The 12,784-nt window shown below is 50.8% G+C and overlaps 1 protein-coding gene across 4 annotated transcripts in view; it reads left to right on the top strand.

The window, feature by feature from the left end:
* The window catches only part of PRICKLE2 (prickle planar cell polarity protein 2), a 108,965-nt gene that overhangs the window by 58,971 nt on the left and 37,210 nt on the right, over nt 1–12,784 (top strand). Inside the window, exon 1 of one of the 4 annotated variants that reach the window (XM_030043714.2) lies at nt 6,283–7,084. The exons of the other annotated variants lie outside the window; for them this stretch is intronic. The gene's annotated coding sequence lies outside the window, so the exon portion shown is untranslated. Of the gene's footprint in view, nt 1–6,282; nt 7,085–12,784 lie in introns of those variants that run through there. 4 annotated transcript variants of the gene reach the window in all.

The raw sequence follows: 12,784 nt of genomic DNA, 5'->3' as shown, positions 1-12,784 counted from the left end.
AGTAATGAATTTCATGGTTTGTTATGAGCTACTAAAACCAACACAAACACAGAAAGCCCATTGTAATCTCAGCATATCATTCAAGGAAGCAATTTATTCCTAAGTATGAACAAATGTCAAGCCACGATAACAAATTGTTATTACTAATTAAAACAAAGGGAAGAATAGCAAACATCTCCTGTCATTTGTGTGCAGTGCCAGGCTGTCTCGGGGACGTTGGAGCTCCATCCAGCTTCAGCCAGTGGGACAGCCAGGCTGCAAACCTCACCGTACCCTAAGACATGTTGACCCGCTCTGTGCACTCCAGGCAAGGCATGGGGCCGTGGTCCTAAGAGGGCTGGGGCCGGGAAACCACCCAGGCTTAAATCGAGATGCCACTTTTTATAATTTTATTGGTGTGGTGTTTTGTTTTTTTTTTTTTTTTTTTTTTTTTTTAATTGAAAATCAAGCTTAGCTGGACTGTGGAAGTCTTGTAGTGGGTGGAGTTTGGGGTGGACTGAAACAACACGTGCCAGTCCATCTGCTCGCACTAGCTGGTTTTATATCATCCAGGTCTACTTCATGCTCTCAGGTATGAAATAATAACCTGGTTTGGCACCTTTTTTCCCACTGAGCAGTCAGGAGGTGAGGAGCCAGGTGCGTTCCTGACCACGGCCGATCTCCCTAGGTTTGCAGATACACTGGGAAATTTAAGACTTGAAGACATCACAAAAGCCCGTTTCTGTTCATGACCCAACATGCGTGCTTTCCTCCCAGACATATTACGGGAGCATCGGGTGGATCCGAAAACGCGCTAGATTTACCACCTCCCTGTGCATTTAACACGGTTTGGGAGCCAGCAGCAAATCTCGTTCCTCTTAGCTGGCGACGAGCAGGCAGCCGTGTCTCTCCTGGGTGGGAGCAGAAGCGTGGCCGTCTTAAACCGCCGGTGGTTTCTGAGGAGTTCGGACGTTTGCGCAGCCCCGGGAGCTGCCTGCGGCGCCTGGCGTGGAGCAGGGGCTCGCGCGGAGCCCGGCCGGGGCGAGGGAAGCGCCGAAATCCTGCTGGCAGCCAGAGAAGGTGTGCGCGGTCTGGTTTAGGGAGGTTAAAAACCAGACTTGTGTCGCTTGGCCAGGACTCCGGGCTGGCTCGAGACTTGCCTCAGAGCACGGAGACGGTCAAGCACCATGCCCCGATCCTGGAGGATGCACAGCTTTTTTTTTTGGGGGGGGGGGCCACCAGGTGGTGCGTGGCTAGTGCAGAGGAGAGCTCGGTGAGCAAAAGCAAGAAATCCTCAGGGCATAACCACTGACCCGAAACACCCTATTAGACAGGTTTGAAGCCAAAAAATAAAATAAAAATAATCTAATGTGACAGCGACCCTGACAGCGTCAGGCAGCGAGAAGAGCGGCAGCGAGGGAGTCCTGAGCTGCTGCCAAGGCACATGTTAATGCAGACTTGCAGGGTTAGTTGGTTATCCTGGAAATACATCTTCTATTTTGTGTAAATGGAAAATTAATTTGTTGCTGATCAAAGGTTTAGATCTTTGGAAAACATACCACCAGATAAGCTGAAGATTTATGCGTTTCCTTCGTAACATAGTTTCAGTGAACGCTTTATTGTTCGTGGAAAGGCCCCAGGAAAAATATGTCATTAAAAAAATAACTGCGTTGAGTTTATTTAGCTTAAATTACAATACAGTGCTTTAATGAGGCTTTTGTAGATAACATTAAGGGACACTATTAAAAAGTCTTCGGATGAGAATACTATCAGGCTAGCAAAGGGGAAAAAACGATGCGAGCATCCAGATTGTTGTTCACATTCAGTTACAAATTTGTTTTCAACGTACAAAAATAGGAAACGTAGTAGTGCCGAGTTAAAGCCAGAGGCTATGAAAAGCCTTATTGTTGTTAAGCTCCCTAAAGCTTCTTGCATTAAGGTGATTAAAAAAAAAAAGAGAGAGAGAAAGAGATACAGCGATCGATTGAAATGCCGTCTGCGGCATGCTCCGCGTGTCGCACCGGTGCCGGTCCATGAGCTGGGGGTGCGTGGTGGGGACGGTCGGTGGGTGAGGGTCCTTCTGGAGCACCTTGTCACGGGGGGGACGGGGTGCAGGGCAGTGATGCGGGGTCCTCCCGGTGAGGGTCAGGCCTGTCTCGCTGGGTGAATTGGTAGGAAATACAGAAAATTGTCTCTCAGATCAGCCGCAGTGCCTATGGGCTGTACCTCCCCTTCTGTGTCAGCTGCTGCTGGGCTCGATGGTGTTTGAAAAACTGAATTCCTCCTTGCAGACAGACAGCGCGGATCCTCACCCGTGGCTCTGCCGAAAATGAGCGGAACGCAGCGGCGGTGACGGCAGGAGGAGCGGGTCTGTCTCGCGCGGTCTTGGGCAGCAGCCGCGTGGAGGTACAAATGGCAGCCCTGAGGAAAAGTGGAGGAGGCCAAGTTTTTGGGATTAATGATCTGCATCTGACGTTGGTCTCTCTGCACCTCCCTCCATCCCGTTTTTCTTTGAGATAAGACACCCCTGCTTCTGGCATTGAGAGGTATGGGGAGGGGTGGCTCCGCTGCTTTGCTTAGAAAGAATAAAGAAAAAAAGAAGGAAAAAGAGAGCTTAACCTAATTTAAAGTCTTGACCTGTATTTCGTGGCTCGGGTTCTCCAAGGAGCTTTCCCTCTACCCTGGGCACATCCCTGTGTGCCTCCCAGAAAGGCAGGCGTTCGGCTGGGAGGAGTGGGGCCGGACCCTGCCACGTAGGGTCTTCTTCTCCCTTCCCTGTTCATTGCTAACGGCTTTTTGCAATCGCCTTGCCTTCCCCTCGGGTGTCTGTAAAGCCGTGCCCTCTCCAGCCTCTCGGTCTGCTGCTTATCGCTGCCCCGTGGCCGTGGGAGAACGGCCGCGGCAGTGTCCCTGCCCCGCTTGGGCTCCGGCTGTCCCCCAGCCTGGGGACTCCGCTGAGCACAGCTCGTCCTGGCACCCGGGTGGGAGCGCTGGCTCGGCGAGCGGAGATTTCTCTGCAAATTACAGGGGCCAGCATGGGAACGGCGAGGGGCGAGGGGGGGAACCACTGTGAGTATCCAGTTCTGCATTTCTGTGGGTAGGAGGAGCGATGGGAAAGTAATCTGTTATTGTGTCTGTTGCTGAGAGCCAGGACGGGCTCGGTGGTGGGGGTTCCTGCCATCCCACCGATCCTGGCCCGGCTGGCGGTGCGTGCGGTGCAGGGGACAGCCTTCGTCCCCGTGGGCAGCATTTCGGGGTGGCAGAGGCCGGAGCCTCTGTCACATCCCAAGGTGGCAGTGCTGTGCGCCGCCCTGGCGCGCTGCAGCAGAGGATGCTCTCTTAATAATTCAGAAAGGCAACTTGATCTGACATTCATCAGGTTAGTAGCCCGGCGACCTTGAGGACGCCGGTCTGCTGTCGCTGCGCGTGGCCGTGCCGTGTAGCTCGTCGTCATCAGGAGAGTCAACAGCGTCACGTGGAACCCTATTGATTGACGGCCGATCGATACACCAAGGTGATAAAATACAGCATTTATGAAACGTGGGCTCTTACAGTGATTTGTTAAATTAGCCACAGGGATGAGTTTGTACAGATGGCAGAAAGTTTAAAGTTGACTGAATTTGGGTCTTTGTCTTCAAAACTAGCAGCAAAGGGCAGAAAGATGTGGCTACATTTACAGGCATAGCTGTCCATCTCACACCTCTGCACCTAAGCGGGGGCTTCCTGCTCTTGATCTTTCTTTATTTCAGTAGCTAAGGTTTCACTTCTGGTTGTTTTCTTCATTGCTGGCAGTTGTCAGCATCCATCCTCGTAATGTTGCAAGTCCTTCACGTGACCTTTGATAATGTGCTCCACCAGCTCGGTGTTCTCCTTGCTGCTTAATGAAACACCCATTACACCTGTGCAATGTGCAGAATCTGTCAAGAAATCTTGTGTGCCTTCTGGAGTTACTCCAACACATGACCTTTTCACAAGCCTTGCAGCAGGTAATGGTAATATGGAGCAATTGCCAGTGAACCGGCGGCTCTCAGAGCAGGAAGGCTCATTTCCACTTTCCTGAGACAGTTGTGTGTCCAAATGTGGCAGCTTCTAATCTGATTTCTTGTCTAAGAAGAGCCTGGTGATTGGATTTTGTGGATATTTAGGTTTGCAAGTATTGGAACAAGAAGTCTGCCAGGAGCAATGACGATTTATACATGCTGTTTGGAGACACAAAGCTCATCTGCTCATAGTTAGCCGTTCAGCTGAGACGTTACAAGTGTTGGTCCTACTGCTCTTTTACATCAGCTCATGCTTCTCACTCCCATTTTATCTTTGTGGATCAACTTAAAAGTTCGCAATCTCTGGTGTGATCCCTTCCTTGGGGATGATCCAGTTGGCCAAGACAGCCAAGCAGAACTCACCTGTGCTGTAGGGTGCTTGGTTGCGTGGGGACGAGAGCACCGTCCGCCCTGGCTGGTGCTGGGTGACTGAAGGTGCTGTGGATGGAGTTGTACGACAGAACACATCGTACAAGAAGCGGGGTTGGACAATCGGGCTCGTGCCCTGCCAACCTTTCCCCCGAGCACGGGGCTGGCTGGCGGTCCTGCTCAAGTGGCACTTGGAGCACTAATAGACACTTTGCTCCCAAGTGTTTATAGCTAAAGGGCCTTTGCTCCTTGAAAGTTAATGCAGATAAAGTCAGGCGTTTTACTCATGTGTTTGTTGAAAATTAGCGCCTACAGGACCTGCCGTACGGAGCAGTACATATTCTTTGTGCCGGTAGTAGCCCCTGGTCACTGCTGCGTGCTTTTACCAATACATTTCCAGGGAAGATTGTTACAGTAAACAGGGTAATTTCTGCTCTACAGCGTTTCTGCCCAACATTGTAATTTTATAAGCAGGCTTCTTTATTTGCTTTTGCAAAAATTCAGTTTTGTCTCATTTCCTTTGTATTGTAATTAACATGTTCTGAATTTCAGAGGAAAAATACATCATCTTGGGGCCGTGGCACATTAACCATAGAGAGGCGAGCTGACGGCCTGACCGCAACGCCGATGCAAGCTGGAAGGGGCAAAATGTGCCAGTTTAGGAAGCTGAAGGGTCAGGAGAGTTTTTTCCTACGAGTTCTGTCGCTCTGTGGAGTTGGAGGAGTTGGAGGGGACCCTCCTCGGTGCTGCGGCCATCCCCAGCAGAAGTGGAGGTGATGCCGTTCCTTCTGCCATGAAAGGAAGGTCTGACCTGGCTGGATGCAGTAACAGGGTCAGTGCTCAACTCTTGGACTTGCAGCTGCAGACTTAATTAAAAAAAAAAAAAGAGGGGAAAAAAATAATTAAAACTCCCCTCAAAATTGTAGATGCTCAAATATTTCATCAACGGCCCTGAATTGCTTCCTTTTGTCTGAAGTTGTCTGAGCCAGCTGAGGTCTCTGCACGTTCTCAGTCCATCCCGCTTGGCCGGGGTAAGTTGGGGCGGCTCCGAGGGGGAGCTGGGCTGCTTTGTCCCGGCTGAAGATCTCGCCCTTGAGATTTTGAGTGTAATTCCATATAATGAAACCTAATTTATGAGCCTTAATAATAATAATTTAAGTCATTTGAGACTGCAGAAAAATTCGCAGCTGTAGTTTCTGCATCCTTCTGTGTTCTGTAAATATAGCTAATATTGCCGAAATCAAGGGCTCTGAAATCTGGAGCCAGGCTCCAAAAGTCAGGAGCGTGCTAAAAAACGTGACGTGTTGGGCGAGTTTTATTTGCTTTCTGTATTTTTCTGAGCCCACAGAAACTAGGTTTTTGAATTTCACTCACTTTTTGCAAATGCAAAACGCTCTCCTCCAGTTGACTTGAAGCAGAGATTCATTTGTGACCACCTAATTCCCAAGCAACGGGACTTAAGAGCAACAGAAGAGATTTGGCAGCGTAGCTTCTTCTCTGCATTTTCTTTTCTTTTCTGAGGGGAGGGGAACACAGGGGAAGGAGTCTTCGGCATCCCTGTTGGGGTTGCGTATTCCTGGGGCTTGCGGTACTTACCTGAGATACACATAAAAGGTGCCAATTGTGCCTCTCTCGGGGCCGTATGAAAGAAATTGTATTAAAATATGCGGTAACCAAAACACCACTCTAATAACTTGTATTTCCTAGAATATTTAGCCCTGCTGGTGCACAAACATGCTGCGTCTAAAAACCAGTGGGGAATCATAGCAAATGACTGCAGAAAATAATTAAGAGGGCATTGAAAGCCAGGAGAAAAACGATATGTTGCTCCGAGCCAGCGGATCATTGCTTTAATAGCCTGTGTACCTAAGAAGCGGTGCCTTAAGTTTGACAGCAAGTTGAGATCCGGTCAGCATCAAATAAGGTGATGGTTGGGGAAGGGTAATTAGTGTCTTCACGCCATTCGATTTGGGCTGCTGGTGCGGAGCCAACTCTTTGAAACGCGCACATGCGAGCCGGCGAGAAGGATTTTTTTATTCCTCTCCCTTTCCCTAAGCAGCCTGCAGGATTTATTGATTCTAAGAGCGGGCTGATTTCCATGTAAATAAATGGAGAGGGTGGCCGGGCCGTGGCGCGCGGTCCGGATGCGGTGACTTTGGCTTGCTGACATCATTGCTCATTAGCATGCAGGAGAGGAGAGCAATGCAACAGCAGAGCCCCGCGTCGCTCCCGCGCCGGCAATTATTCTCCACGGGCTGCATCTCTCCTCGTTAAAGCCTTGCGCTCGGAGAGCAAATTGGACATCCTCTTGCCGCCTCGAAGGGTCATTTAGCGAAAGGCAGGCTGGAGGGGGGGAACTGCTGGATTCATTTGGATCGGGAGCAGAGAGGGGGGCACCATCCGGAGCTGGATTTCAGAGCGAGGCAATTTAAGCGAAAGCTTAAGGCGCGGGGCAGGGATGGCACGTTTTTCCCCGGCGGGTTGCCTTCGGAGACGCGCCGCGGTCGGTGCGTGCCTCGTCTGAAAGGGTCGGGGCGGTGGGCTGCGCCGGGGGAGCGCGGGATGCTTTATGGCACTGCGGTGCTTGGGCTGGTCCCGGGAGCAGCCCACCAGCCGAAAGGCAACTGGGACGACTAGGACGGCGGAGCAACCCGCTGGATTTCTTCCTCCTGCGCTGTCGCCGGCGGTGGGAACAGGTAAGAAGCTGCCTTTTGCCAGCAACTTCGAAGTTGTCGCGGATTTTTAGGAGGGGTAGGATGTAGAAGAGAGGGGGAGGAGGAGGAGGAATAAGCAGCGTTCTGTGGCTGCACGTAGCTGCGTGCTAACTTTGCTCAGTGTGCTGTTGGCGGTGATCTGCGAGGGGGCTGCGCTTTTTTCCCAGCCTTTGCTGTTCTCCGTGTTTATGGATGTAAAAGGTTAATTGTTAAATTGCATTTCTGCAGCTGCAGGCAGTCGGGCAGAAACACTGATGCCACCGTAATGGATTTTTCATTTTAAAAATAATCAGAAAAGCTCAGCTGGCTCTAATAGGGATAACTATTAAAAAATCCTCATCTCTCAGTGTTAATTTTATTGCTCTGCTAAATGCAGCTTCTGGAAGCCTGGGCTCTCTGGGCATTTTCTGAGCAGACTGCGTGCAGGCTGGTGTTGTGGATGAGGACATTACTGTTCAGCTGTTTATTGTGGTCGTTTTGCCTTCCTGAGGACGGAGAGTTTTAAAGTAATAATCTTTCTACGTCCTTCTTTTTCATGCCAGAATACCTAACTATAAACCAACCTAGAACTGCAACCTGGGGGTTATGTTTTTCAGTGCAATGTTTTCAAGTCAAATTTCCTTTTTCTCTTGTTCCTTGAAGGAACATTTTAAGCAGATGTGACACGGACGTGACCTGTGACCATAGAAAGATTTTAATCCAGTTACTTTTTGTTTTGTAGTCATGATTCCTTGGCGGTGCTAAACACTGATTGAATCTTTTTGAGCCGTTGAGGATTAGCGCTGGACAGAATAATGCCAAAATAATTATGCGCACCAGATGCAGTGTCATCCTTTCAGTTTTAGCTCTCTTATCGTGTAACTTATCTGACTTATTTTTATTCTGCGATTATTTCACCTACTGTGGGAGCACTTACATGTCTCACATCACTGCGTTGTATTTACAAGGCTGCCGGCTTGAGCCTGCGATAAAGATTTGTGAAGTAAAACTATATGCAGCTAACAAGATTATATTTTGCTTCGTATTTTAATCTTCTCCCGTTGCGTGTTTTCTACCAGCCAGATTCAGCTTAACAAAATGACCCAGCCTTGTGCACTTGCTGTTGGCAGACTTGCTCGGGCTTAGCCGGCACATACAGAGATCAGGCTGGTAGTGATTGCTTTCACAAGCGGGTCAGTATTGCCTGTGTCAGGGGACGCCGTCTAAGCCTTAACTTTAGAAATAATTACAATTTTCAGCCTAGCTCATCCTGCTTCTGAGCATTTTGCCTATCAGCCAGGTTTTTTCCTTTAGGACGTACGGCCTGGGAGATGCTCAAATTGCAGCATGTTTACTGCTTCCCGTGGTTTCTGCTTGTCATGCTGCAAATGCAAACTGGTGAAGTCCCTTAAAATAGCACTTAGAGCCCCGGGACAGATCGCCGGGAACCCACTCCGCTTAGCCCGTCTGTCCGAGACCGGTGCTGGAGAGATGGGCTGCAAGCTTGGAACAAGGTGAGCGAAAAAGATGGGCAGGAAGAGAAACGCTGCCTGTGAAGAGACCAGGATTATGCAAACTTGAGAAGACAGTGAGGACCCACATGCTGAACAGAGCCAGGCTTCTTTGTGGAGAGCTGGCTTTGGATCCAGAGGGAGAGCCTAAATCTTGCTAGGACCCCAGGCTTGGAGGCAATTTTCTTCCTTCGGTTAAGCAGCAGCAAGAAACCCCCTGCAATACAGCTCGGCATCTTGTTAGGCTGAAAAGCCGCTGAACGGTATAATTAAAAATCTGACAAGATAACCCACGGGGTAGGACGGGAGCTTTGCAGCAGAGCCGTGCGTTGGCTCTCGGGTGGGCACTGCTGCTGAGCTCAGCCCAGGGGGAGAGTTTGGCGAGGGTCCTGCTGCTGCCTGCTCCCTCCGCTGCCTCCCCGGCTCCATCCCTGCCGGCCAGCGGCCCCGCTGGGCTCTCGGGGGCCTTGGGCTTGGGCTCGTCCTGCCACGGGGGACACCAAACCCCTCTCGGGTGTCCGCAGCTGCTGGGTCTGCCCGTCCCGTGGCTCCCTCCGCCTTCCAAAATCCTGAGATTGGCTTCAGCATTGTTTGCCCACCAGCTTGGAGGTTGTTTTCGCTGTTACTGAGCCTGTTCTTCTCTGCAACTTGGAAACTAGTGGTTTGCATTTCTTCTTCGTGACCGGGGAAAAATACGTGGTTGTTATTGTTTCTGTATGCGAAGAGCTGGACCTTTAAGGGGAGGGAAAAAAAGCCCTAACATAAACATGTTGAGATGAGTGGTAAGCCTGTGAGCTGGCAGGCTGCCTCCATCGTCTTGGATGTGATAGAGCAGCCTGTTGGACACCATCCCTCCTGGTAGCATGGCTGGGCAACAGGCTGGGGCTCATGACACCTTGTTTTTCCTCTTCTCTCTCTCCCCCTTGCTTGATCTGAAGCTCGCACGGGTACAGCACTTTGCGCACCTCTGTCTACCCTCTATTATGAAAAAAAAATATTGCGTCTTCTGCAAAACATCTTGAGAGCTCCAAATAGAGAGGAGTTCTGAGATCTGCCGAGTTATTAATATCCCTTAATTTAAACATCTCATCTTTATGCATCAGAATTTTCATGGTTTGTGTCAGGGGTTGCAAGCTCACGGGAGCAGCCTGGCAATGTGGTTCAGGTCAGGTCGATGTTTAAGCACCCTGGGGCTCTTACCCAGCTCACGAGGAGAAACTGGAGCTCAAGCGGGGACCTGTGTTCACCGCAGAGCCCTGGGGTGCATCTGGGCTCCCCAAAATGACCTGCGATGCACCCCAGCTCCCCTGGTGGGATTTAGCCACAGGTTGGAAAGGTTGGTCGTGTTTTAATTCATCCTGCAGTGGTGCTGAGAGGTCTGGCCACAGTTCTGGGCTGTGGTCCTGGTTCCTTGTTTGCCTAAGGGCACCCAGACAGCCCAGGTGAGGGATTTGGGGGTTTGTACATTGTGTCGTGTTTTGCCCTGATTTCTTGGTCTCATCTGGGAGGAGCACAGCCTTGTGTGCTGACAGTTGTTGTCTCCCACGTGGTGCCCAAGGCCACAGACAGCAAAATTGGAAGCAGCCTGGAGGCTGCCCCGGGCCGTGCCGCAGGGAAGCAGCGGTCTGGGGACAGGGCGGTGGGGACCCACGGGCAGATGTTCCACCCGCTTCTTGAGTTGGTGGTCCTGATTCACCGTGAAGGCAGACCAACTGGAAAATCCTTGGAGACTGCTTTTGCTCGTATTTGGCTGCAGCTGGCAACACTAGGCATAGTTCTTTTTTTTCTTCTTTGTCTTAATTAAGCAAGAATAACTTTTGCAATAGTAAAGGATTTTTACAGAGTCTTAAAAATAAAATTAGCCTCCAGCCTGAGACTGTGCATGGACAACTTCAGCCAGAGAGGAGGATTTTTCCAGGAGTGGAAATGGGGTTTGTAATAAAAGCTTCAACGCCACCCTGGATACCTTCGCAATTGCTGCTGTTGGCACTGCAGAGGTCAGAGGGGATTAAAAATAAAGCACCACTGAAAATCTGGCTTGCCTCGGGTAAATCCAAGCAGGTAGAGAAGAGAAGTTGAATGGGGAAGATGGAGAAGAGTCTGACTTGCAACTCTTCCATCCTCTCAGTGTTTCCCTACCTACTGCAGACCTTTCCGGAGATGTGCGGCTACACGTGCTCCCCTATGGCCACTGAGATCTGGGGAGCTGCATCCATAGGAGTAGTTTGGTTGCTGGATTATTTCTCTCTTCCTTGGTTTCCTGGCATTGCTGTGCTGCGTGCTCTGTCGCTTCCACTTGATGTTGATCTTTTAAGCCAACTGTTCCTAGAGCATCTTGGGTCAAGTGAGCATTGCCCTCTCTCGGCTGTCCTTGCAGGCCACCAAAGGCACCTTGTCCTCAGACTTTGAATTGCTGCTATTGTAAATGCTGTGTCTAATTCACCTCCTTGAGCCTCTTGCACTCCAGTTGGGCAGATAAAAGCTTTCACTAAGCTTCCTTTTCGACCCAGGTAGCACGAAGTCTTTGCAATTCATTCCCACTGATTGATAGGGTTTTTTTCCAGCTCAAGTGACTGGAAGAGCTGTGAAGTCACAGAAATGTTTTGTCCAGAGAGATGCCGCTTTGTCACTGAGGTCCACGGGACCCGGGGCCATGGGCAGCAGTTGGCTGGGGCTACTGGGAGCATTTGGTTCAAAATACGGTGTTAGAGAAGTTGGAGAAGGAGGCAGAACTTCAGCTCCAACTGTCTGTTTGGAGCACAAAAGCTTGGGGCTCCTGTGATGAAGCTGCTGTTCAGGCAGTCGATGGGGAAGCCACGGCTGGGTGCTGCCTGCGGGTGCTCCCGTGCCTCAGCTTCCCCATCCGTGAAAAGGGAGAGCGATGCCTGTACTGGAGAAGAGCTGCTGGGCTCTCCCTGTGGCAGTGAAGGAGTATGTTAATTTTTCAGTTTAGATAAATGTTTGCCCTTCCTGTGGGGTCTGGAGAAAAGGGTCTGTGTAGCAGGGTGGGAAGATGCCTCATTAGCTCTCAAATGAGGGGAGGAGATAACAGGCAGGGATATTAAGACGCCCTTGTTAAGAGACTCAGAGGTCACATGAGCTGCCCCAAATCCTCAGCCTCTCCTGCTTCCGAGAAGTTTTGTGATTTACTGGCTGGTGACTGACCCCAAAGCCTCATTGCGATCAGAATGATGGCACGACGCTAGAAAAAAAAAATCAGGCTGCCATATACGTCTTAAGCCAAGCAGGAAGGGAATTGCCCCTTTGTGTTTACACACCCCATCCGAGCTGAGCAGACAATTGCTTTTTGAGGGATTTCAAATCTTGCATGTTAATGTGTGCACAAATGCATGCAAATCCTTTATTACGGAGCACAGCAGAGGCATCGCGTGGCCCGGCGCGGGCCGTGGCATTCCTGCTCCTCGCATTGTCTGGAGACGGAGCTGCTCCCTGATACAGCCCATTTATTTCCATCCCAGAAGAAACAAGTGAGAAGCAGAGATAAGCAGCGCTGGGCGGGAGGGTGGGGGGTGGTGTGATAAGGGCTGTTTGCCGAGTTCCTCCTTTGTCCGAGAGGAATTTTAACATTTCTGCGATGCTTTTAAACTCTGCCTTCATTCTTGCCCTTGCCAGGAGGGCTTGGGCTCTTGCGCTGCCCTTTCTCAAAATACCTGCGGTGCCCTGCCAGAGCAGGCTTCGCTTTGGTGGTGTTCGCTGCAGTAGGTCCTGTGTGCCCACCCAGCCGAGCCGGCAGCCGTGGCTGGAAGAGAAGAGCCTCGTGGCCAGGAGTTTTTCCTGCAGGCAGGGGTCTGCTGCCCTCACAACCCCAGAGGAGTCGGGTCCTGCCTGCACTGCCCCAGACCCCAACACACGCGGGCTGTTTGCTGGGAGAGGCCAGTTTGGCCGGCTCCTTTACTGGAACTGCACACCATTTGCAAGGACCCAGTTTGCCCTGGCTTCAGGCTGCCCCCAGTCCCCTCTTCCCTGGCTTTTTAGCTCCGCTTGTGCTTTCCCAGTTTGGAGTCGTTGCTGGTTTTTCACAGCAGGGAGACCTCGGCTCTCTTCAGAAGGCTGGGGGCATGCTAGCGTCTCTCTCCAGAGCCTCTTGCACGGCACTAGTGCTTTCGGCGTGGTTTAACTTATTGTTGGTGCCGTTGCTATGATGAAAGGGATTTGGGAGGCTCCAGCAATG

This window comes from Aquila chrysaetos, chromosome 20, assembly GCF_900496995.4.
Source record: "Aquila chrysaetos chrysaetos chromosome 20, bAquChr1.4, whole genome shotgun sequence".
In the NCBI taxonomy this organism is placed as follows: domain Eukaryota; kingdom Metazoa; phylum Chordata; class Aves; order Accipitriformes; family Accipitridae; genus Aquila; species Aquila chrysaetos.
Note: the sequence above shows the minus strand (reverse complement) of the source record. Positions and strands in the feature narration are given on the sequence as shown.